Source organism: Rhinolophus sinicus, linkage group LG04 (assembly GCF_036562045.2).
Source record: "Rhinolophus sinicus isolate RSC01 linkage group LG04, ASM3656204v1, whole genome shotgun sequence".
Classification (NCBI taxonomy): Eukaryota; Metazoa; Chordata; class Mammalia; order Chiroptera; family Rhinolophidae; genus Rhinolophus; species Rhinolophus sinicus.
Window position 1 is genome coordinate 23,962,362 of NC_133754.1, and position 26,941 is coordinate 23,989,302.

Consider the following 26,941-nt stretch of genomic DNA (forward strand, 5'->3'; position numbering starts at 1 on the left):
ATTAGTCTTCTTTCAGATACTTCTGCCTTTCTCCATGTGGGAGATTATATTGTGTACAAAATATTTGTTGTTCCTCCCTGCAGCTCCCTCCCTCTGGCATCCCTCCTTGAGGGAGGATTATACATCCTCACCTTGTTGAACTCAGGTATGGCTGTGTAGATTACCTTTACCAATGAAATATAAGCAGATGTTACACCTGTCAGTCTAGGAACCAGCACATGATTCAGCCATCTCTCTTTTCCCTCTGCCATGAGACACGCAATGTCCCAGATAAAAATTGTTCCATCTGCCTAACTCCTGAAATATAGAAGACATAGAGCCGAGCTACAGCCAACACACCATGAGCATGTTACATAAATTAAAAATTAACCTTTGAATTTCTAAGCCACTCAAATTTTGGAATCTTTTGTAAATACAACATAAGCTGAGAAATATACTCCATCATTTCTCAGAGTTTATCAATAAGTCCATGAACTAGAGATGAGCTAAACTCAAAGGAAATAGCTACAGATTCTCTGATTTCTCATTTCACTCACCCATCTTAGGCTCCTGAATGAGTCTTTGCCTTTTCAGTTGTCTTCCATTTTTCTTTCTTTAAAATGCTGTTTGTTTCTTTTTTTGTTTCCTTGATCTTCTCTTTTTTTCTCTTCTCTTTTTTTTTCTTTTGGTCCAAGTCACTAAAGATGTTTTGTAAGCATTTAAGCAGAACTAGAAACTCAAGTTTACTAATTTGTAATTTCTGTATCCAGGATCACTTAAACATTTTAATACTCCAATTCAATGGTGTGCTGAAGCTGGCTCATATCATTTCACAGAGTCAATTGTAAATTTTTCAGGAATTTTGTGAGTGGTTGTAAACAACCATTACAAAAAGTTAAATTACATACTATACCTATAATTAGATCAATAGTACTTAAAACAAAAGTAATAAATAATTAAAATGTATCACTTCCTCATAATTTCACTAGGATTTACTATTATCAGTTATCTGGAGGCTGTCTATTCTATCTGTATGGCAGAAATAGCATGTAATAATGTGCCACCATGCGTCTCTTTCAAACTGCATTTAGTGATTTCACATTGGTAGCTTGACGTCGGGCATGGTGGGAGTATTTACACCACAGATATAAGGATATTTTTAAAATCATGGCTTTTTTAAAACTTTCACCAGCACCCCATTTATATACACCTTCTAAAATCACCATAAAAAAGTTATATAAAGTTTAAGCGCTCAGACGTCATCAAAATGGAGGCAAGAGGTGAGCCTCTGTAAAGCTCCCCTGGAATTTACAACTAATCAAACAACTATAACTCCACAAAGGACTCCCTGCACAGCAGACAGGCAAGACGAAGAGGCCCACTACTGAATTCACCTAAAGGTGGGCGAATCACATAAGCAGGGGAGGAGGGAAGGGAGAAGTGCGGAGATGGAGACGCGCGGGCAAAGGACACAGACCTAGCTCAGTGCTCAGAGTTCCCTGTATCCCGGAACTACCGCAGCTGCGGGAGAGGGAAGAACTCAGACTGCTAGGGCTCCGCTTATGGCCCACAAGGCTGAGGGGGCAGCATTTAACACGGTTGAACCCAACACTCATGGCAGAGACCTCGGAGAAAAGACTGAGGGAAGAAGGCTGAAAACGGTGGTTTAAGCCCTCACTGCCGAGCAGAGAATGGAAGCCTTAGGCAGTGAGACTAGCTGCCCCCTCCCTACCCTCCTAGAGCTCGCCCCTCCCCCAGCTGCCTGGTGCTAGAAGCGGGACAGTAGCAGTATCTGATCAAAAGAACAGAATATTTGCTGTTCTGAGACCTGTGGACCACAGACACAGATTCGCAGCCCAACTAGTTCTGGCAAAGGAGAGGGAGCTGTAGAAGCAGGACGAGCTGTGGTGGTGGTTGCCACCATTGCTCTGGGCCACCTCTCACAACTCACCCTGCCCCTGGCCCCACTTATCTGGGTGGATCCCTGCAGGAGTAAACAGAACTGCTGAATCTGGTGCAGGAAGAGCTTTGGAACTTCAAAAACTCTCCGCATACCCACACGGACACTGCACCCTGTGACCCAGGCAAACTATTAACAGAGGAGAAGCCTGTCTCCCAGGGAATCCCCCCATTGGGAGAGAAGCTGGAATTCTTTAGAGAAAACATAGCACTACCGTGTGAGAGAGAAAAAAAGGCTACAGTCGGAGAGAAAATAAAACATTCTACCAACAAGTACTGGAAAACAAAAGAAAGACCTCTTCCTATCAACCTGTTGCAGAAGCCACTCCTGTAGATTTCTAGGAAGAGAAATAATAAATCAGTAATTGCCATGAATAACCAAGGCAACAAGACAGCTCAGAAAGTAAGTGAAAAGTCTCCAGAAAAGGAACTTAAACATATGGAAATATGTGACTTAAATGACACAGAATTCAAGATTGCAATTCTGAAAAAACTCAATGAGATGCAAGAAAACACAGAAAGGCAGTTTAATGAACTCAGAAACACAATCAAAGAATAATATGAGCATTTTACGAAAGAGATTGAAATGTTATAAAAGAACCAAATAGAATTTCTGGAGATTAAGAACTCAATAGAAGAAATTAAGAATGAAATAGCCAGCTTAGGTAGTAGAGTTGACCAGATGGAGGAAAGAATCAGTGACATCAAAGATAGAAAGCTGGAAATGACACAGATGGAAGAAGAAAGAGACTTGAGACTTAAGAGAAATGAAAGAACTCTACAAGAACTTTCTGACTCCATCAGAAAGAGCAATATAAGAATAATGGGCATACCAGAAGGAGAAGAAAGAGAGAAGAGAACAGAGAATATAGTCAAACAAATTGTTGATGAGAACTTCCCAAACTTGTGGACAGAACTGGATCCTCGAATCCAAGAAGCAAATAGAACACCTAATTACCTCAATCCCAACAGGCCTTCTCCAAGGCACATTGTATTGAAGCTGTCTAAAATCAACAACAAAGAAAGAATCCTCAAGGCAGCCAGGGAAAAGAAGACGGTAACCTACAAAGGAAAGCCCATTAGATTATCATCAGATTTTTCAGCAGAAACTGTACAAGCCAGGAGGGAGTGGAACCAAATATTCAAACTATTGAAAGAGAGAAATTATGAGCCAAGAATAATATATCCAGCAAAGATATCCTTTAGATATGAAGGAGGAATAAAGACCTTTCCAGACATACAGAAGCTGAGGGAATTTTCTAATACACGACCTGCACTACAAGAAATACTAAAGGAGGCTATTCGACCACCATCAACAGGGACAATTTGTGGCAACCAAAACATTAAAAGGGGGAGAGTAAAGGCCTGAACAGGAATATGGGAATGGAGAAAGTAAGTGTGCTGAAGAAAATGGAATACTCTAAATATCAAACTTTCTTTTACATAAACTTAAGGGAACCCACTCAAAAAAATCCAGAGCTGAACTATATACTGTAATAAAAGAAGAAACAGAGGGAAAAATCATAGAATACCACCACACAGAAATAATAGATGACAACAAAAAGGCAAAGAAACAATGGATACACAGCCTTACAAGAAAACTAAAGATAGAATGATAAGAAATCCTCACATATCAATAATCACCCTAAATGTAAATGGACTGAACTCACCAATAAAAAGGCACAGAGTAGTAGATTGGATAAAAAAAACTAAACCCAACCATATGCTGTCTCCAAGAAACACATCTCAGCTACAAGGACAAGCATAGACTCAAAGTGAAAGGGTGGAAATTGACACTCCAAGCAAATGGTATCCAGAGAAAATCAGGTGTAGCCATACTGATATCAGATGAAACAGACTTCAGGGTGAAAAAGATAACAAGAGACAAAGATGGACATTTCATAATGGTAAAGGGGACTATACAACAAGAAGACATAACAGTCATCAATATTTATGCCCCCAATCAGGGAGCACCAAAATATACCAAGCAACTACTAACAGAACTAAAGGGAGAAATTGACCAAAACACAATTATACTAGGGGACTTAAATACATCATTGACAGCTATGGATAGATCATCCAAACAGAAAATAAATAACGAAATAGCAGCCCTAAATGACACATTAGATGAAATGGACATAATTGACATTTATAGAGCACTTCATCCTAAAACATCAGACTATACATTTTTTTCTAGTGTACATGGAACATTCTCAAGGATAGACCATATATTGGGACATAAAATCAGCCTCAGCAAATTTAAGAAGATTGAAATCATACCAAGCATATTCTCTGATCACAAGCCTTTGAAACTGGATATCAACTGCAAAAAGAAAGCAGGAAAAAACACAAATACATGGAGATTAAACAACATACATTTAAAGAATGACCGGATCAATGAAGAAATTACAGGAGCGATCAAAAGATACATAGAAACAAATGAGACTGATAATACATCCTACCAAAATTTTTGGGATGCAGTGAAAGCAGTTTTAAGAGGGAAATTTATATCATTATAGGCCTATCTCAAGAAACAAGAAAAATCCCAAATGAAAAACCTCATGTTACACCTTAAAGAACTAGAAAAAGAAGAACAAATGAAACCCAAGATCAGCGAAGAAAGGAAATAACAAAAATCAGAGCAGAACTAATGAAATAGAGAACAAAAAGACAATGGAAAAATTTAATGTGACAAAGAGCTCGTTCTTTGAAAAGATTAATAAAATTGACAAACCCTTGGCTAGAACTCACTAAGATAAAAAGAGAGAAGACACTAATTAACAAAATCAGAAATGAAAAAGGGGAAGTTATCACGGACACCACAGAAATACAAAGGATCATCCAAGAATACTATGAAGGACTATATGCCACCAAATTCAATAACCTAGAAGAAATGGACAAGTTCTTAGAAACATATAGCCTTCCAAGGCTGAACCATGAAGAACTGGAAAATCTAAACAGACCGATCACCAGTAACGAAATTGAATCAGTCATCCAAAACCTTCCCAAAAGCAAAAGTCCGGGACCAGATGGCTTCACTAGTGAATTCTACCAAACCTTCAAAGAGGATCTAATACCAATCCTGCTCAAACTCTTCCAAAAATTGAAGAAGAGACAGTACTCCCTAACTCATTTTATGAGGCCAACATTACCCTGATACCAAAACCTGGTAAGGACAACACAAAAAAAGAAAACTACAGACCAATATCTCTGATGAATACAGATGCAAAAATCCTAAACAAAATTCTAGCAAATCGAATACAACAATGCATTAAAAAGATTATTCATCACGACCAAGTGGGGTTCATCCCCGGGGCACAAGGATGGTTCAACATCCGCAAATCCATCAATGTGATACATCACATAAACAAAATAAAGGACAAAAATCATATGATTATATCAATTGATGCAGAAAGAGCATTTGACAAGATACAACATCCATATATGATTAAAACACTTAATAAAATAGCTGTAGAAGAAAAATACCTTAACATAATAAAAGCCATATATGACAACCCTCATAATTAATGGTGAAAAACTGAAGCCATTTGCTCTACGTTCAGGAACACGACAGGGCTGTCCCCTATCACCTCTGCTTTTCAACATAGTGTTGGAAGTCCTTGGCAGAGCAATCAGGCAAGAAAAAGAAATAAAAGGCATTGAAATTGGGAATGAAGAAGTCAAATTGTCACTCTGCAGATGACATGATTCTATATATAGAAAACCCTAAAGACTCCATCGAAAAGCTATTAGAAACAATCAACGAATACAGTAAAGTTGCTGGCTACAAAATCAACGTACAGAAGTCCATTGCATTCCTATATACTAACAATGAAATCTCAGAAAAAGAAATACAAAAAACAATTCCTTTTGCAATTGCAGCAAAAATAATAAAATACCTAGGATTAACTTAACCAAGGATGTGAAGGACCTATATGCTGAAAACTACAAGACATTTTTAAAAGAAATTGAAGAAGACACAAAGAAATGGAAAGACATTCCGTGCTCATGGATTGGAAGAATCAACATAGTTAAAATGGCCATATTACCCAAAGCAATATACAGATTTAACGCAATCCCCATCAAAATCCCAATGGCATTTTTTAAAGAAATAGAACAAAAAAATCATCAGATTTGTTTGGAACCACAAAAGACTCCGAATAGCCAAAGCAATCCTAAGAAAAAAGAACAGTACTGGAGGTATCACACTCCCTGACTTTGGCTTGTTCTACAGGACTACATTAATCAAAACAGCATGGTATTGGCAGAAAAACAGACACATAGACCAATGGAATAGAATTGAGAACCCAGAAATAAAACCACATAAATATGGACAAATAATTATTGACAAAGAAGCAAAAAACATACAATGGAGAAAAGACAGCCTCTTCAATAAATGGTGCTGGGAGAATTGGATAGCCACGTGCAAAAGAATGAAACTGGACTGCTATCTGTCACCATGTACCAAAATTCATTCAAAATGGATCAAAGACTTCAGCATAAGACCTGACACAATAAACTGCATAGAAGAAAACATAGGTACTAAACTTATGGACCTTGAGTTCAAAGAGCATTTTATCAATTTGACTCCAAAGGCAAGGGAAGTAAAAGCTAAAATAAACGAATGGGAGTATATGAAACATAAAAGCTTCTGCACAGCAAAAGAAACCATCGACAAAATAAAGAGACAACCAACTGAATGGGAGAAGATTTTTGCAAACAGTGCCTCCGATAAGGGGCTAATATCCAAAATATACAAGGAACTCATGAAAATCAACAACAAAAAACAAACAAACAACCCAACTGATAAATGGGTAGACGACCTGAAGAGACATTTCTCCAAAGAGGACATACAAATGGTAAATAGACATATGAAAAAATGCTCAACATCACTAATTATCAGAGAAATGCAAATCAAAACCACAATGAGATATCACCTCACCCCAGTCAGAATGGCTATCATCAGCAAGACAAATAGTTACAAGTGTTGGAGAGGCTGTGGAGAAAAAGGAACCCTCATACACTGTTGGTGGAAATGCAGACTGATGCAGCTGTTATGGAAGGCAGTGTGGAGGTTCCTCAAAAAATTACAAATAGAATTACCATATGACCCAGCAATCCCTCTGCTGGGTATCTACCCAAAAAATCTGAAAACATTTATACATAAAGACATGTGTGCTGCAATGTTCATTGCAGCTTTGTTTATAGTGGCCAAGACATGGAAACAACCAAAATGTCCTTCGATAGATGAACAGATAAAGAAGTTGTGGTATATATACACAATGGAATACTATTCGGCGGTAAGCAAAGATGATATAGGACCATTTCTGACAACATGGATGCATCTTGAGAGCATAATGCTAAGTGAATTAAGTCAGATAGAAAAAGCAGAGAACCATATGATTTCACTGATATGTGGTATATAAACCAAAAACAACAAAAGAACAAGACAAACAAATGAGAAACAAAAACTCATAGACACAGACAATAGTTTAGTGGTTACCAGATGGTAAGGGGGGTTGTGGGGTGGGAGATGAGGGTAAGGGGGATCAAATATATGTTGATGTAAGGAGAACTGATTCTGGGTGGTGAACACACAATGGGATTTATAGGTGATGTAATACAGAATTGTACACCTGAAATCTATGTTATTTTACGAACAATTGTCACTCCAATAAATTTTTTTAAAAAAAGTTTAAGCCTACAACTAAACAAAGCTTGAGAGTTTGTTTTTAGAGAAATATATCCTCGTCTTTTTCAGGAAATACTTTTTATATCTTCGGTAAAGGTATTTGTGAAATACCCATTGTCTCCTTCATGTCGTTTATGGAAACACCTTGGTATAAAAACTAAACAATAAAATTAGATGTAAGTCTGTTAAAACTAATTCACTACTTAAAAAAAGAGATGAGCAGAAAATAAAGGGAGATAAAATTTAGCACCGCTAATAAGATGATTTAATTTTCTGACAGGGTTAATTCGTTTGTAATAGTGAGTAGGATCTGGACTACTGGAGGGGAAACAAGCTTTTACCATATAGAAAGTGTTTACATTACAGATATCTATTGCTGTGATTTCAATCTTTGTTTAAAAAAAACTGAAGCTTTTGTCAGTTAATCATCTTCCTATCTTCTTATTCTGGCTAATTAGTAATTATAAATTGCCTATTTTAAAACAGGATCTAGGACACAATGAGAATTTTTAAAAAGTTTAATCAAGTTGGGCTGAATGCCCAGAAAAATTAAAACTTTAGTTAAACACTCCTGGGATTTCTATGTATGGCTATGTGTCTCTGATTGGGTTTAATAGACATAACTAATTGAAATTAAAAGATAAAATATCTGGAAATTAAACCTCAAATAATGTTACTATGAGATAACAAAGCATTTTTTTAATCAAAGTTCAATGGACAGAAAATATCTAGCAAGTAACTTAACTCAAGATTTCTTTGAAAGAAATTTAAAGTCTTCAACTTGCCTGCATTTAAAATTAATACTTAAACACAGAAAACTTACTCCCTAAACCCAATACTAAGAAATATGCTTATTAATGGAATCAAGGATAGAAAAAGTTGTGGGGAGAGAAAATAGGAGTTAAATAATAAAAGAGATGAGCAAAGGATCTAGCAGATGGAGACAGACATACAGAGAAGAAAGAGAAGGAGAGAGTGGGGAACATACAGCATTTAGACATTTCAGGGAATACTCTTAGGCTATGAACATCATACTTGGTTGTCTCCTTGCCTTTATGCAATTTGACTAACCACTGCTCTCAGCCATTTAAGTGTATAAACTTCTTAAAGGCCCTCTTTGTTTTTGCTTTACAGTGCCTCATGTAGTGCTCTGTCAGTGACAGCACATAGTTTATCACTTAATTAGTTAATATTTATCCTTGAAACATCAGAGGCTCTGCTTTGAGTAGACCAAACCAGAAAAGCCAAGCCTGGGACTGCATACTCTAGAATTATCTCTGACCACAGCAATATTTCTATATTAGACACTTGTCAAAAATTTCTACCCAATGGAGATGCAGCCTTAAGGCAGGAGAGTCCTCACCTTGGCCTGGGATAAAAAAAGGTAACGACTGTACATGAGAACTGCACTGTATAGAATGGTAGTTGTAATATAGTTTTGTTTCAGTTTTTCATGCTGTCTTGACCCAGTTTTGCGGCCCTGGCTGGAAGCCAGTCAGTTCGCCATCATGAGGAGCTAGGTCCACACCCCAACCACTTCTTTTATGGGACTCTTACACTCCAGGACCACTGATCACCTTATTTGTTCCAGGGGCAAGTACCAAACTACTAGGAAGAGCCCCTATGCTCTGGAGCCTGTGAAATTATTCACATTAGCCAATCCACAGAAAACTAAAACCTTAAATAGTTCCACCCCGCTTGCCACGCAGAAGCTGCTTCCTGAAGCCCCAGCTTGCTCTTACCCTGTCCCCTGGACCATCTCCCCGTGTGGCCATGCCTGGTAGTCTTCTCTCATTTGGAGCTGTAAGTAACAAAATGTTCTGCCTTTCATCTATTCAAGTGTCATTGTGTGTGTCCCACTATCAGTTGTCACAATTAGACAGAAACAGATAAAGGAAGTAACCTAACCAATGGCAATGACTACATAAGATATATATTTTTATTGATAGATTTACCCACATACAATAACTTAGGCCTTGGCAACCCAAGTAATTGAGAAAAGGCTCTGCAAGCCACATCCATGGACATCAACTCTCAGCGCTGTTCTCTCCTCGTAGCCCCCAGGCAGAAGAGAGGAGCTCCAGATGGAAGAATTGATAAATTGCAAGAAGGGCGCAGGCTATACATTTTTCCAGCATTCTCATGGGTGTTGCTGTCCTAACTTTAATCTCCCCAAACCCATCTTAATCTTTAAAGATTTGGAGGGTCAAAGAAGCTTTTTGGTTTTTTCTAGGAGCTAGAGGTAGGTAACCATTAGCACATGGGAAAGTAATCCCGCCATTATTTTTAAAAATCCTTTAATTTCCCTGAGATTTAGTTCCTCATCTGTAAAACCTGAATAATGGTCTCTAAGTCACTAAATAAATAGAGATGACAAATGTACAAAGTTAGTTTAGTTCTTGAAACAATAACCTTTAATTCATGGTGACCAAATGTCAAAATAAAAATTCTGCTACTAAATATTGTCTAATCCTTCAAGTTATATTTCAGATCTACTTCTTCCATTTTAGGACCATGGCTTTTACCTGACCAAGTCCTTTGTACCTCATCAAGCAGTTTATAATTCACACCAATGTCTCTATCCTTCTGAGTATCCTGCATATGAGTTCCTGGTGTGTTACTAAGGAAATACTGATTCTTCCTGCTTCAGGTTCAGACTCCTCTTCCTCACTTTCAAGGTCAGTTTCCCAGCTTCTTTCATCATCAGTTTCCTTAGCTACACAGTCAGCCAGTTGTTCCCAGTCACTGAAACACACTTCTACTATTCAGAACCAAGTTCCTGCTCCCTCCAGCATCCTAAATGTGCCATTCTTAGTCTCACGCCTATGCTTTTTCCTGTTCTGCAATGCACTCCTAGAAGGTTTTGTAAAGAAAAAAGTCTTAGGCAATTTTCAAGGCGGGTTCAATTGTGTGTCTTCTATAAGACTTTCTTTTCTCTCTTCAAGGTTATCTCCACTGGTCTTTACTTCTCCCTGCGTTCTCTACATTGTATCACGTTTTGTTGATACCATACAATCTGGAAACTTATTTTATAGCCCCCAAAAGTTATAAACATTATTAAGGCAAAAATTATAACTTTTTTTTTTTTGGTGGCTTAAAACTTGGCACTAAAGTTATTCATTATTATTTTTATTTTTAAGTAATATGTCTAAAATGAAAGCTGGCATTTATGGAAGATTTACTTTGTGTCTGGCACGTGCCCTTTACACACAATCATTGCCCATAAGAGCTATTGTGAGGGTTATGAATTATTGCCATTTACAGATGAGGAATCTGTGGCTTGGCAACATTAACTCACGTGCCCAGAGCTGCAGCGTCACTGAGCCCAGCAACAACCTTTTCCCGAAGGTCTGCCTCTCGTCCTTCAGGCGTCCTCTAAGTACAACATTGGACTAGACACTTGGTCTTTCTTCTTTTCTTTGAAAAGTCTAAGTTGATTCCCCTCTTCAGGCCCTTGTACTCTTGGTTCTTCTCCTTAAAAGGGTCTTCATACCTTCACATCATTGCTTCATTCTCATGACTCTGGTCTCAAAACAATGCTGTCTCCTCAGAGAGACCTTCCCAGACCAGCCCAGACACACAGGTGCCCAATTAACCCGCCATATCAAACTATGTACTCATCTTCATAACACTAATGAAGGCTCAAATTTATCTGTTACAGTTTATTAGTTATCAACAAACAAAACCCCTGCCATCACAGAATTCTGTAAATGACACTTAGACTACCCAGGCAAACATTTGCACTCTGACTTTAAGATTTACTTCTTAAAATTATGAACCTGAGTCATAATAGTAGTTAATATCATTCATTTTTTAATAAAAAAAAATCTATTTAACTCTTTTTGTTCTATTTGCCTTTTTGTAATATCATTTATTTGAAGTCAAAATAAATAATAAAATTGTTTAAAATATAAAAACTACTATGAGCTATATGAAATTGCTGACTTTGTAGGCAGAAAATGGTGTACTATTAGCAATTTCATACAATTCAGGCAAATAGACTAGCTTTAGAGACTGATAATCTCTAGAGCCCAGTTGCTGTTTTCTAGACCCCAGATTGCTGTCCCCCGAGTTAGCAGGCTTGTGGGAAACAATTACCCTCGATAATAGTTTACTTTTGTGAACAGAGTAAAGGTAATTTCTAAATCACTCAAAATGAAAGTCATGTGCTAAAGAGAATTCTGGTTTACCTTTACTCCATTTTTTAAAGTATATGCTGTGAAATAGTTAAACATTAGCTCGATTGTATAGATAAAAAAGGGAAAACACTTTGAAATACTCATGGTTAATGGCTTCTTTTTAAAAGCAAAATCTAACTATAGGCACATACACACTGAGACACAGTGCATCCATCAACCTTAGAAAAAGGTTTCTGGCCTGAGTATTGACGTGTAAGATAGTGGCAGAGCTCAAGATAATGGAGCAGCTTTATTCCTAGAGTGATGTTTTTAACTGTGACTTCATTGACGTGTGTGAGTTTTCCTGGGAGAAAAATAACAGATCAAAAATGTTTGGATATCTGGCTTCACAGGAGAGTCTTTTTTTCCTAGACAATCGTGTGAAATTTTCCTATAGGTCACTAGATTTCACAAGCTCTAATTTTAGCTAACTCTAAATCATTTGTGTAGATTCTCCAATTTGTGTGTTTATAGCATTCTTTTTAATTCTTGCCCAGTATTTATCTAACAACTGACCCACTTCTGAACTACCACGTTTCCCTAAAAATAAGACCTAGCCAAACCATCAGCTCTAATGTGTCTTTTGGAGCAAAAATTAATATAGGACCCTGTCTTATTTTAATATTAATATAAGACCAGGTCTTATATAGTGATATGATATGATATGATATGATATGATATGATATGATATGATACCCGGTCTTATTTTAATATAAGATCGAGTCTTATATAACATAATATAAGACCCTGTCTTATATTAATTTTTGCTCCAAAAGACGCATTAGAGCTGATGGTCCGGCTAGATTTTATTTTCGGGGAAACATGGTAGCCCGTTTCCTGGACAGCCACCAACATGAACTCCAGGAATAGTTGCTTAAATAAATCCAAATTAAGAAAGCAAATCTGCCCAATTTAAAAGTCATATAAGATGCTCCAAAATATTTTGAAATTGTATGTTATGTTAGATCATTTGTGCTATGTACCTTCTCTAGAATGTGACTTACCATCTTTATTTTAAATGTTTTGATTCAACATTCCAAATATTTGTTTATCACCTACAAAGAATTACACGTGGACTTGAGGTGTACTTAGTAGAGGTAGGATCACAGCATAAATTTAATACTGTCTGGTTTAGATTATTGCCTTGGTTTACTGAAATAGAACAGTAAACAAGTCCACTCATTGGTTTTATAAAAATCAGAATTAAAATAATTAATTAAAACAGCTGAATATGAATAATATATTGCCAAAAACTACTTTTAAGAAGTAAAATAAAATCAAAAGAAATTAAAAAAAAAAAAAACTAACACTGGAGAAAATATATTTCATTGAAGTTTCATTGATTAAACCACAGTTCATCACAAGTAAGAAGGAGTCTTTCCAACTCACAGAATATTTTCAGATTTAGGTAGGTTTTGAGCTGGCTCCCAATATGAGTTTTCATATATTTGAATTTTAAAAGCCTGGAACTGGTAGGTTTTTCTTGCTCAGCCTCGAAGCTTATATGAAAATCTTCCTGAGGAGTATGTTTTATAGGATGAAGGTTTTGAAAGCCCTGTTGGAGACAGGGCCTGGAACCTGGGACAGAAAGAAATGTGTGGAACTGCTTGCAGGAAACAAGAGAAAGCATTTGTAATGGAGCTTGGTGTTTCATAGGGAATGGTGGTGGCAAGGCTAGAAAGACACGGGGGAAATACACAAGCTTTGTGAAGCTGTGCACTGTATTATATGTTGTTATGGCCGAATTGTTGACCTCCTTCCCCAATTAATATGTTGAAGTTCTAAATCCCAGTACATAAAAGTGTGACCTTATTTGAAGATAGGGTCTTTACAGGACTAATCAAGTTAAAAAGAAATCATTAGGGTGGGCTCTAATCTGATATTTCTGGTTACTTATAAAAAGGAGAAATTTGGACACAGAAATGCATACAGAAAAATTTCATGTATACAGGCAGATGGCTATCTAGAGCACCTTCCCTCACAGCCCTCAGAAGGAACCAACGTTGCCAACACCTTGGTCTTGTACTTCTAGGCTTCAGAACTGTGAGACAATAAATTTCTGTCATTTAAGACACCCAAATTGTGGTACTTTGTTATGGCAGCCCTAGCATGTCGTGGGGGATGTTAAACCCTGTTCCATCCCCATAACAAAATCTTCAGTAAAATTTACATCACACATTAATTCTTTTAGTGTAAGGTCAATATTTCTGGGAAATGTAAAGAGCTTCTGAATTCTGGATATTTGTGAGTATGTGATAAAGAAAATACAACCAGACAGCTGACACCTGAAGTATTCTACTTTCTCCTTATTTCACAATGTACCAAGAAAAAAATGCATGATTGAAAGCAAAATATGCAGGCTCTTCTCCGCTCCCTCTTCATTCCCACATCCTCATCCCCCTTTCTAAGTCTCTCTACTTAGGCAGTGTTGTATAGTTGAAAGAGTCTGAAATTTAAAATTAGTCAGCTGAGTATTTAAATGCCAGCTCTGCCACTGATAGGTTACTTAAATTCTCTGAGCCAGTTTTATGATGTGTAAAACAGTGGTAAAACTTGCTTTTAAAGCCTCGAATGTTAAGTAAGAGAAGTAGAAAAGCAAGTTAAATAACACTACAAGGAAGCAAACAGCCAAATGCAAAATGTGAGATACGCTACAGGGTGAATGGCCCGGTTTTTCTTACAAATAAATGGCATAAAAAGGGCAGCATGACACTTAAAGTTTTTTTTTTAAAAAATAAGCCCTAAGAGACACATCAACCAAATACTGTGTGTGCAACTTATCTGGACCTTGATTGAAGCAAACCAACTATAAAAAGATATTTCTTTTAGATGATTGGGAAACTTTAAACACAAATGGATCTCAAGTAATATTAGCAACCTGTTATTTAAGGGGTTTTGTTGTGTAATTCGTATAGTCTAAATGTGTATCCCCAATTTTCATGTTGAAATCCTAATATCGAAAGTGATGGTATTGGGAGGTGGGACCTTTGGGAGGTGATTAGGTCATGAGGCTGGAGCCCCCATGAATGGGATTAGTGCCCTTATAAAAGAGGCTCCAAAGAGACCCTTAACCCCCCTTCCACCATGTAAGGATACCACAAGAAGTTTATGGGAATTAAGGAATATTTTTCTAAAGAATTCTCAGAAAAAAACAAAAGTAAAATAATTAGAAGTTAGTTACAATGATAATACTACATATAAAAACATGGAGATGATGAACAAAGTACTTATCAGAGGAAAATTCATAATCTTAAATGGTTCCGCTATTACCTAAGAAATAATTAAAGAAATGAACTAAGTAATAAAATCAGGAACTGGAAAATAAAAAGAAGCAAAAGAAAAGACATGCAAAAAGCAAATCTATCATTATGTGACTTCGTAAAAATAAAACCATATAATACTCTTAAAGAGTTTTAAATAAAACCAAACTTTGGTTCTTTTAAAAGATAGATTATTTAGATGAATCTCTGGTCAGACTAAAAACAATAAAACATGTGTAAAACATTAAGCATAACACCGGAGATGCAATTACTTGCACATATATTTTAAAGATTATAAACAAAAACTCTAGGCAATTCTTTGCAACAATGAAAATTTTTATGAAAATAAGTTATCAAATTTGAGTCAAAATTCTATCTGATCCATGCAATGCAAGAAACTAGAGCAGTTATCCAAGAATAACAAGGACCCTCAAAATAACATGCGGTCCTTATTTTTTAACAGGTAAGTTCTACTGATTATCCACTCAAAGGACTAATCATTCCTACCTATATTTTTGAAGATATTTTAAAAGAATCTTTAAAAACATACAAGAGCATGGAAAATATCACAATCCACTTTACAATGGATTGCCCTATGAAGACATTCTCAGAAAAAGCAAACCATAGAGCAAACTCACTTAGAAATATAAAACATCCTTTAAAAAAAATAACAAATTGAATACAGCAATATTTTAAAAGTTTAGCATATTGTGACTGAGTGAGGATGATTTCTAGACTACAAAAGTGGTTTGATCTTAGGAAGTCTAGCAACAGGATTCATCTTATTCATATGCCAGTGGATAAAAATTATATGATCATCTCAATGGATACACCAAAGTATTTAATAAAATTCTGCAAAAATTCAGAATAAAAAAGTCTTAGTAAAAAGAATAAGGACAATAGTTTCTTACCATGGTTTAAAAATCATGGATTTACACAAACCAAGATAAAGCATCCTGCTGAATAATGTGGAGTAGAGTTATCTCTGTTAGAACCAGAATAATACGTGAATGTCTGCTAACATCATTCTGGAAGAACAAGCAGTGAAATCATGAGCAGGGGGGCAAATATGAATATTAAAACTGAGGCAGCAAATCTATCATTATGATTGTCTGTTTGGACAACACAAAAGGAAGCAGATGAAGTTTGACCACAGCTAGTAGGAGGTTCAAAAACATGACTAGTTACAGACCTTTGAGATTCTGGATACGGAAATTTAATCCATTCACAATTCAACCAAAACACAAAATGCCTAGGGGAAAATATTTAACTCATAATATCTTTATGAAGAAAACCATAAAACTTTACTGAGAAACACAAAAGAAATGTGAATAAACTGAGACATCATGTATCTGGATGTGAAACTCCAATATTGGAAAGATTTCAGGTCTCTCAAAATTAATGCGTAAATGTAACAAAAGCACATGTGATTTAGCATAATGGTTAAATGCACAAACTTTGGAGACAGCTGAGTTAGAATCTCAGATCTACCTCTTACCAACTATGAGACAGTGGACAAGTTACTTAACCTCCCTGAGCTTGTTTATTCAGTTTTACAATAGTCATAAAGGAATATCTGTCTTGTAGGATTGCTGTGGCAATTAAATAAAACAGCGCACATAAAGTCTTTTGCACTGTGTCTGTACTCTAAAGATTAATAATGTTGGATAGTTTAAATAATATTACTTCACTCTGAGCCAGAAGTTTTAAATATTTTCTTTAAAGGACTAGATAGTAAGTATTTAAGGCTTTGAGGCCATATAATCCTTTTCATATATTTTTCTTCACTGTTTGTTTACAACCCTTTTAAAAAATGTGAAAATCATTCTTAACAAAAATCTGTACAAAAGAAAAACAGGCCATCAGCCAGATTTGCCCTATGGGCTCATGTTTGCAAACTCACATTAAAAACAAGTGAAACAAATGTAACCTCACAAATAATCAGAAAAATGCAAATTAAATGCAAGTTATCAAGTGGGTCAAGATGTGTTTTTTTAATACCCAGTGTTTGTGAAGATATGAGGAAATGAGCACTCACATACACTACTGGTAAATTTGTGACTGGTGACAAATGTGGTGCATCAAAAGACTTAAAGTATGTATCTTCTTACCCCCAAGAAATTCTGTTTCTAGAAATATTTCCTAAAGAAATAATTGGAGATATTCTCAGGTGTTTGAATAACAATGTTTATCACAGGGATAGATATAATGCTGAAAAATCCGTAACTAATACAAAATGTCTAATCATAGAGAATCGGTTAAATAAATTATAGTGCTTCTATACAATGGAATAATACAGAACAATTAAAAATAATTATGGATTATATACTGCCTTTTTCAATTGAAAAACAGAGGCTATGGTAGTGTCATCAATAACTCACACAAAGGAGCTGGTGAAAAAGCCAGGTAAATGACTCAGCATTTAGAATACATACTATCTCTCTCAAAAAAAAGGCACCCCCTTCAGTGGCTACAATGTAAAAACACCAACCACAAAGTAGAATAGTGACAGTCTATCAGGAAGAAATTCCTTCATTTTTAGAAGTTTTGTTTTCAAATTTTTGTTTTAAATGTTGAGATCCAGTGTAATTTTTTTTTCAGATTCCCTTAGTACCACGTTTCCCCGAAAATAAGACCTCACCAGACAATCAACTCTAATGCGTATTTTGGAGCAAAAATTAATATAAGACCCGGTATTATATTGTATTTTATATTATATTATATTATATTATATTATATTATATTATATTATATTATATTATAGTAAAATAAAACTGGACCCGGTCTTATATTATAGTAAAGTAAGACCTGGTCTTATATTAATTTTTGCTCCAAAAGATGCATTAAAGTTGATTGTCTGGCTAGGTCTTATTTTCGGGGAAACAGGGTATCTCTAAAGAATTAACAGTCCACTTAAGGCTAGAGAAGAACACGGAATTCATGGGATAGCATTATCTTTTTCTGGGATGGTTCTTCAGTTGTCCAGTTTCTTTACACACAGTGTATGCTCAGAACTTGGGGTTTGGGTAAGATTTCTACAAGACCAAAAACTGTGAAGTAAGCAAAATTTATCACGACCTATTCTAGTAACCTCACTGATTTGGGGGCATGATTTCCTCCAACTACATCCATTTTCTACCCCAAAATGACCTGAAATCTTTATTCTGCAATCTACCCTGCTGCTTTGATGTCCTCACTTTAGAATTAGAGCATATATTTTATTGTCTGATGAATTCATGTCACTGTAGACAAGCAGTGTGTTATTTCTCCAAGATAAGTGGTAAGATTTTTAACTGTTGGCCTCCATGGATAAAGGACTTACCTGAAGGAATTTTGATCAATAGTTGGATTTGAGACACCTTGGCAGAATAGCTGAGCAGGATAACTAAAATGCCTTTAATGTGGGATGCTACATGGAAGTCTTCATTGTAGAGAAATCTATATTCAGTTAGCTTTAGTAAAGTTAATAGCATTAAAAGATTTTATTTTTTTTATATTTTTAAAGACCCCTCTGAAACCTATACATTGCCCTGAATAACTAGACAAAATTGTGGCTAAAATTTCCCATCTCGATTTTCTATGAAAATTTACATTTACATTTGCTCCATCATATCTTCCTTTAAGGTGCTGGCATTTACTGATTTTGTTTTTAGTTTTCTTTGCTGAATGGTCCCCACATCCTTCCCCTTTTCCATCTCCCTTCCCTAAATTCCCACTCAACCCAGTGTAACCAAAGAGAAAACAGAGACACCCAGGCACCTGGGGATTCTTTTTTTTTTTTTTTTTTTTTAATCCATCTAACTAAAGTAATGAGTGTGCTAGAGATTAATTAGATAAGCATATCTTATAATTTAAAAGAATAAGAATTCCAGGTTAATGTAAAGAATGGGATGGAGAAAACCAGGCAGGATAATGGTAGGAAAAAAGGAAAAGAAAAAAAAAAATAGAATGCAAAATGAGCAAACAGAAGTGGTAAAGCTACAAGACCTTTGGTATAATTCTTTGATGAGCAATTGTATGCATGACCTTCAGAGGAAAGTTACCTATTTCATGATTTGTTGACAGGCTGGTGTGTGACATTTTGACTAAAGGACCTAGTTACATTGTGAAAAGAGGAAGGTACCCTTTAGGTAAGGAATATAAACAAATGTCTTCAACTCAGACATTTTTGAAAGAGCTCAAGAGACTCCTGCTAAAGTGCATGAGGATGACACCGTGTAGCAGCTTTCGAAAAGTAAGATATTTTAGAACATATGAGCTCACTGCTAAATCATTTTTTCGGATTTAAGGAGAAAAATGTAGTGGGTACAGTTTGATCATTTAATACAAGAATTAGAAAAATGCAGCTATTCTAAAAGAAAAGAATTTGGGAAACAAAAAGTGAAAGGAGTATGAATGGAGTTTCTTAATTTCTACCTGTTTTTCAAATATATAGAAATACCCTTGAAATCACTAATTCATAATGAAGATAACAAAGGGAGATTGATGTTTCTACTCATCTATAACATAAAGGACTTTTGGAATGCTCCTGCTTCAAAGGCTCTGTTTAAGAAAAATTAGAATATTTGACAGAGATTGAAATCTCTAAGGAGAAAGTTATGAAACATCTTGAGAAAATTCAAGCTCACTAGAACAGCAGGAGTGGATGACATTTCGCAATTAACTCTGAGGAAATAAAGAAATGTGCAATAGCAAAAATGCTGATAGGTTTTGCATAAAACAGAGTAATCTATTTGGCCTTGAACAGCAGTTAAAAGTTCCTTCAAAGTCACTAGCAATCAGCTGAAATTCCTTTCTGTCATCTCCGGAAGAAAAGGAAAAAGGGTAAGATTCAAACTTTAGAGATTTGTTAGAGGAGAAAAAAAAAAGGTATTTTTCTTAGAAAGTCAAAGTTTAATAAAGGATCCTAGAGAAGACTTTGCAGGCATGGCTTTGGGTCTTTCGTCTCCCAAAATAAATGCACTTGCTGGACAATACTAACCAGCACATAAACCTTTCCAGGGATCATCAGGTCCTACAAGATGAACATTCTAGACATTTATGAATGAGATGCCCTAATGGGTATCTCAAATTCTCTTGCTAAATATTTTATCTTATATAAAAGGAAATTCATTAGAAGTATGTTAGGCATTCTCTTATTAGAATAATGTTGGACAGTTGATATCAAAGAAGAGCTACACTTTAAATGATTTAAATTCTTTTGTTGTTCTTTACAAGCCAAAAGTCATTATCAACTAGCTGAGGGTTCCATTTAATCACAAGTAAATATAGTACAGCAATTATAAGCATCAAAGAAAGATCAAGCTTCAAACAGAGGCCCATAAAAAATTTCTGATGGTGAAAAGTTAATATACTCTAAAGAAGACTCTCAAAATAATTTTGGCAAAAATCATTCCATTGTTGAATTTTAAAATAATTTCAGTATGTGTCTTTGTGAATATTGTCGATGGGTTTAATTATGGATTTTAATAATCAAAGCTGTGTTTTTTGCCTGTAAATATCAATAAAATATGTATTTTCATTTATAATCAATATAAATGAATAATTAGTATTTTTCTATGGTTAGACTATCAACGGTGTGGAGTAATACAACAATTGATCTAAGAAGAGTAAATCATGAGCCTTTGTAAAACATGAATAAAACTAAAAAGATCATTTTAATAAAGCATCTACAGCAGATAAGTCCATTCCATCCTGGGTCCACCTATATTCTCCACTTAGCTACCCTTCAAATCTCTCTCAAGTTCACCCTCCAATTCACAATGATCTCTCCTTTCTCTGAAGCCAGGGCACTTAAAATTTATAGCACTCATTTGGTAATTAATCATGTAATGATATGTGATATTTCTTTAATTGATATTTAATCTCTCTCTCTTTCTCTCTCTGCTCCCCACCCTCTTCCTCCACCCCTTGAGTCTTTCTGTCTCTCTCCAAGTCTCTCTTTTTTCCGTCTTTTAAACTATGTTTTAAGCTTTTATGGGAGTAAGTATGAAGTAAACTGCCACATTATGGCACATTAATTCATGGCACACAACATTGTGTCTTGCTTCAAATAAGTGCTCAATAAAAGTTTGTTCACTTAAAAGGTGAGCTTAAAAATTTAACGTTACATTGGAGGCCTGGCAGTTGTCTGCAAAGACTTAATTCAATTGATGAGTTATGATTTCAAGAATGGTAGGCGGTAGGTAGCTAGACAGTAGGGTGTAATGAGGCTTGGCAATCTTTCAGAGATGTTATGCCAAATCTTCATTCATCTACTCCTTCCCGAGGTCAGATTCACGGCAATTTCTTTGGCTGAAGAAAGCATGGCAGATTCTCACAGATTATTCACCTACCTGCCCCAACAGAGACCACTATAGTATGAAATAGTTCCTATGAGTCTTTCAACAGAGGAATGCCAAGAACTTGAAGGACAAAAACCACACAGGCTGTAGACCCCTAAAATCACCATGGAAGGAGAAGAGGAAAAATTAAGGTTTCTTCCTATATCGCTGTGTTCCTTTTGACATTTGAACATTCTAATAGCCAGAATCTAATTATCAGCTAAGAAAGCACAGGAAGTTTTCATTTACAACCAGATGACAGGAAGATAAGAAACTTGGGGGAATGAAGAGAGTTTCTGAGAAAAATTTGATATCCAACAGACTTCTTTCTTCCCATTTTACTTGTCACATTAAACCCATCTCAGTATTAGCTTAGACATAAAAAACAAAAAGCATTTAGGAAAATGAGTTTTTCACCCAAAATATCAAACTGATTAAAGAGAAACAGGACTCACTGGCAGTGGAAAGGTAAAACCTTCCCCAAAACCTTTAGTTCTCCTAGCTTCAGTGGTGGGATATATTTGTGTTGTGCAGGATGTTCCAAGTTATACACATTGATAACCTCACTGAAAGATACACTGATAATTAGCTACCAATGGTTCTTGATGAAATTCAAGAACACAGTAGAATAGCTGAATCTCCATGTTCACCTTCCAGCATGCTAAGTTGATTCTGATAGAAGATATTGAATCCAATGCTTGTAACTTTTAATATAAGTATAAAACCATTGGAAACCACTCCAGTTTTCTATAAGAAAGAAAAGAATCAAAACTATAATTATGGAGCAATGATAATTGCATGTAGGGATATGTAGAACTTTATATAATTATATAACTTTGTTCATGACGTCTTTGAAAACAAAAAATGCACTTACCAAAATATTTAACATATAATTTCAAAGGATTCACGTGTGTGAAACCTATAGGAATTAATAAGCTTCAGATTACAAATTATTTTTTGCAGATGGAAAGACCAGTGAAATGGAAGCTAGTGGAAAAGCAGTTGATACCATGCAGATATGTGGTATCTTTCCTATCTCGAAGATATGGCTATGATGGTGTCATTATTCGCAGTGTTATAGATGTAAGTTTACTTTGACTGAATACAAGTATGAATAATGCCTATATGAGTAATGGTCCCCAAAGATGTTCAAGTTCTAATCTCTGGAAATGTGTATACTCACTCCTATGTTATCTTACTTGGCAAAGGAGAATTAAGGTTGCAGATGGAATCAAGGTTGCTGATCAGCTGACCTTGAGATGGGAAGATTACCCTGGATTATCCAGGTGGGTTTCACGTAATCACAAGTGAAAGATGGAAGCAGGAAAGTCAATGTTAGAGTGATGCAGTGTGAGAAAGACTCCATCCACTGTTGGCTTTGAAGACGGAAAAATGCCACAAGCCAAGGAACACAGGCAGCCTCTAGAAGCTGGAGGAGGTAAGGAAATGGATTCTCCAGTACAGCCTCCAGAAAAACCCAGTCTTGCCAACATCTTCCTTTAGCCCAGTGAGACTAATTTCAGACTTCTGCCTTCCAGAGCTGTAAGATAATAAATTTATGTTGTTTTAAGCCAATAAGTTTGTGGTGAATTCTTACAGCAGCCATAGGAACTTAATACAATATGCAAGAAGAAAAGGAGAAAATTCTCCAGAGGTTGCTAGCCTGGGAAGCCAGAGAGATTGGTATATGAGTCTTTTCTAGGGAAGGTTTCAAAGCAAGCAGAGCAGATCAACATTCCAGAACTCCAGGAGGATTTGATCTGAAACCTGTTCATTAGAAAGGAAAAGTTAAATATCAGTAAGTAAATAAATAAATAAACCTAAGCTAAATCAATCATGCCCTTCAGCAAGCACTTATTAAACACCCACAGACTGTGATTCAAGTTCAAGTGTTCAAGATCAAGGAAGGTGGGAAAGTCCCTCCCTGAGTGACGGGGAGAAGGCTTGGCCTGAAAGCTTCTTTTTGATGGCAGAAAGAAAAAGCAAAGATAGAAATCAAGATGAAAAAGTGACCAGTTCCCATTTTTAGATACTATCTTCCACACATCTATACATCAGCAGATTTTCTACCAAAGGTTAAGTTACTGTACTACGTATAGGTATGGATGCAGTGAGAATCAGAGCAATTTCCCTTACAAAATAAGGTATTTCCCATAACTTATATATAAATCCTAGAAGTGGTTTTCTATATGATTTAGTTTTTCCTCACACATTAGTCTCTTTTGTATCTCTCCTTTATCTTTGCAAAACTCAACTTGACATTGGTACCTGCATAGGTGGGTTCTAATAAGCAAGCAAAAATATATTTCTTTCCCAAAAAATCCATAGACAAACATTAAGTGTCAAGGACAGATTTTTTTTTTCCTATACGTTTTGAGGACCACCTACAACAGCCATGACAGCTGTGCTAATCGAAAAAGCAAACGAGGCCACAAAGGACTGTTCTTTGACCATGTAATCAATTTTCCACTCAATGCATTGTTCATTCTTGGAGACTTTAATGCCAGAATTGATTTTAACAGCCATTATAGAAATACTTAAGTCAAAGGGCTTGCAACCTTTTTTAGCATGACCAATAGAATTTTTTAAATAGATATGTGAATAAATCATTGAGTATGATTCATATGCTTTTTTTAAAAAGGTTCTTTGAGTCACTGTCCAGACACATTCTTTACAAGTAGTCAAGTGGACTAAGTAAAATCCCATACTGAGAAATAGTGCATTAGCTCAGTTTATGCTTATAAAATTATGTTTGAAATATCTGTATACCATTTCAGCAGCTCCCAGAAAGCCAATAGGTAATCAGTTAACATATAATGGATGATCACTCTTCAACATGAAATCTGAGAAAAAAGTTGTGTAAGCAATCCTAATGACAAAATATGACCTTAATTTGTTTACAAGGCAGACATTTAAAACATCAGGAAGGAAGAGAGATAATAAAGAAATAACTCATTGCTGCTAAAGGTGACCAAGCTAGGAGTTCTTCCACATGAAATAAAATGTTGAAAGAATTAATTAAATGACTTTATGTGTTTTCAAACATTCAAAGAGCAAGATAAACTAACTGAAAGCCTTGGCTTATTCATATATCCTCTGATAAAAGTTACTTAGGGCATTCCATGTTTGCAAATGGAAACGTACATAAAATGAAATCTAAGCCATAATTAACACAAAGAACAAGTAACCTAATGGAAAGGGATACAGATTTATAGACATTTTACTGTGGAAGCTTGTAACTGACAGTAGAGCTTTTAATTTGTCCTCGTAGAACAATTTCTGATAAATTAGCATATATTTAAATCATCACAAAAACGTGATTACCCAAATATGAAATTGTTTTGTCCAGAATTTTATAATTATGTTGAGTTCATATTTGACTGACATTGCATAGAATTTAAATCACATGATTGGAATCTCGATAGCTAAATCTCATGGTTAGGACCCGTCTAATCTTACTATTGTACAGACATTCACCAGCTTCCAAAAGACCTTTGATTCTCCACTCTGCAGTATGTCAGGGCTCAAATATTGTCATCATAGGGCATATGTGCAGAGTGTGTTTAGCAGGCAGTTATTGTTCATGGAGTGAGCACTGTTTTTATAGCAGAAGCAGGCATCCATCAGAGTTCTCAGCACCACACCTGTTCTTATGGAGCTGTCCTTATGTGTGATAGGGTGCCTGAGTGACCCAGGCATGACATCCACATTAGCAATCAGCATTTATGTGGAGTTCTGCATGCACCATAAAGCACAGCTTTAATTCCTCTTTTGGTTTCAACTAGGAACAAAGAAGGTGGGCAAAGGATGATGTCTTTTCTCATCTTTTTTCAATGTCAATGTTGAGCACCATTCTTTCATCTCACAGCTGAATGTGACTTCTTTTTATGTTTCCTATTCAATAAAACAGGGCAGAAAATATTTCCAGTGTTAAATATTTAAAGTAATATTTCAGTAATATTCCAGTTAAATATTTCCAGTAATATTTCAGTTTCATTCCAGGGAAATGTAGAGCTAAATTCCCTAAAAAGATTCATTCTTAACATGTTCATTCTTAATTCCATGAGGGAAAAACAATATATTTATTGACTTAATGGCAGTCAATAAAAATTCAAGTTGAATGCACTATGAACTTGCATCTGACATTGTGAAAGATATTAAAAGTTCATTAAAAGTCATTTATAGAAGGTATTGAATAAAAATTTCAGGGAAGGAAATAGTTTGAATTATTTTCTCTTTGAAGATCAAGAGACTAAGTCAGCTTGACTGATAGTATTAGATGATTTAGAGTCATGAAAAAAATCTATTAGAGCATGTATTAAAAATGGCATCACACCCCTCCATAGGCCACTGACTGACACAGGAAGCAATCTGAAACTGAAAATTTCCAGTAGTCTTCAGGGAGTGTATTTGGTAATTTGTAGTCTTATCCCTGATTCTATAAACAAAAGACATTTAGAATCTGCCTAATGTTCATTTGGGACAAAGTTGTAGCTTTTAAACATCAAACACACATTCTTCTTATACAGTCGTCCCTTTGTACTCCAACTGTCATTTTCACCCTTAAGGTAAAAGTATACTTTTGACTTCATCTATAGAATACTGAATAAAGGTTCAGCCATGTAAATACTAACAGCATTTCTAAAACTATTTAGTAGCTCACTGAAGTATCGAAATGGCAGTAATGCACATTTTTGCATTGGGTGGTCATAGATTGGATAAAATGGGTTATGTGCTCTTGTTCTTATATCACCTTAAAAATGATTTGTGTACACTGACCTATATTTTATGAGCTTCAATAAATACTAGAAATGTTAAGGTTATGGATGTGAAGAATATTCCAGATAGTTATCAAGGATTCTCAAAAAGTCCTTGTCAGCCAGGTGGTTAGGATTTGAATGCTTTATTTCTAAATGAGAAAATACAAATACACATATCCATGATATGCAAACTACATTTTAGTTTTCTTAGAACCTTCAATAAGCAAGTAAATGCTCAACTTTTCTCTGACAAACTTGCTTGATTTTGAGTGTTCCATACATTCACAAGCACAAATAATAGTATGATATTTGAGATCCTGTTAGAAAATGAAGCAAAATTAAAGATATAACGGCCATACGTTGACAATTTATACCTCAATTTGACTCTGCACTTCTTACCTTTGGTAACCAAACTCCTATAGGTAAGATTACTCCATGACAAACCTAGCCCCCTTTAGTTAATAATACTTCTTGTTCAATAGTAATTGCTTCGTGGTGCTCTCTACATGGTAAGCATTTTCCACATACGATGTTTTTAATCCCCCAACTCTATGAGATCTGCACTGTCATCACCATCATTCTCGCTGCACAGATGAAGAAACGGAAGCACAGACAGGTTAACTAATTGCCCACAGTCTCACAGCCAGAAAGTGCTAAAGCTGCGACTGAATCCTGCCTGTTGAGCTCCTGAGTCCCCACTCTTAACCACTGTGCTTTGCTGTCTCCAAGCATTCTCTCTTTTACTGACTTTTCCTTTCTTCTGCTTTTGTCACTCAAAGCGATGTAAAGC